This window comes from Bison bison, unplaced genomic scaffold, assembly GCF_000754665.1.
Source record: "Bison bison bison isolate TAMUID 2011002044 unplaced genomic scaffold, Bison_UMD1.0 scf7180017864010, whole genome shotgun sequence".
NCBI classification, from domain to species: Eukaryota; Metazoa; Chordata; class Mammalia; order Artiodactyla; family Bovidae; genus Bison; species Bison bison.
The window spans coordinates 202,506-203,753 of record NW_011494582.1 but is presented as its reverse complement, the minus strand read 5'-3'; positions in this window follow the sequence as shown (position 1 = coordinate 203,753).

Genomic DNA, 1,248 nt, shown 5'->3' with positions numbered 1-1,248 from the left:
CCCAGCATCAGAGTCTTTTGTCAACTCTTTGCATAAGGTGGCCAAAGTACTGGAGTTTCAGCTTTAGCATCATTCCTTCCAAAGAATACCCAGAACTGATCTCCTTTGGAATGGACTGATTGGATCTCCTTGCAGTCCAAGGGACTTTCAAGAGTCTTCTCCAACACCACAGTGCAAAAGCATCAGTTCTTTGGCGCTCAGCTTTCTTCACAGTCCAACTCTCACATCCATACATGACCACTGGAAAAACCATAGTCTTGACTAGACGGACCTTAGTTGGCAAAGTAATGTCTCTACTTTTGAATATGCCATCTAGATTGGTCATAACTTTCCTTCCAAGGAGGAAGCATCTTTTAATTTCATGGCTGCAATCACCATCTTCAGTGATTTTGGAGCCCAAAAAAATAAAGTCTAACACTTTTTCCACTGTTTCCCCATCTATTTCCCATGAAGTGATGGGACCAGATGCCATGATCTTCGTTTTCTGAATGTTGAGTTTAAGCCAACTTTTTCACTCTCCTCTTTCACTTTCGTCAAGAGGCTTTTTAGTTCCTCTTCACTTTCTGCCATAAGGGTGGTGTCATCTGCATATCTGAGGTTATTGATATTTCTCCCAGCAATCTTGATTCCAGCTTGTGCTTCTTCCAGCGCAGAGTTTCTCGTGATGTACTCTGCATATAAGTTAAATAAGCAGGGTGACAATATACAGCCTTGATGTACTCCTTTTCCTATTTGGAACCAGTCTGTTGTTCCACATCCAGTTCTAACTGTTGCGTCCTGAACTGCATACAGGTTTCTCAAGAGGCAGGTCAGGTGGTCTGGGATTCCCATCTCTTTCAGAATTTTCCATAGTTTATTGTGATCCACACAGTCAAAGGCTTTGGCACAGTCAATAAAGCAGAAATCGATGTTTTTCTGGAACTCTCTGGCTTTTTCCATGATCCAGCGGATGTTGGCAATTTGGTCTGTGGCTACTCTGCCTTTTCTAAAACCAGCTTGAACATCTGGGAGTTCACAATTCACATATTGCTGAACCCTGCCTTGGAGAATTTTGAGCATTACTTTACTAGCATGTGAGATGAGTGCAACTCTGCGGTAGTTTGAGCATTCTTTGGCACTGCCTTTCTTTTGGATTGGAATGAAAACTGACCTTTTCCAGTCCTGTGGCCACTGCTGAGCTTTCCAAATTTGCTGGCATATTGAGTGCAGCACTTTCACAGCATCATCTTTCAGGATTTGAAATAGCTC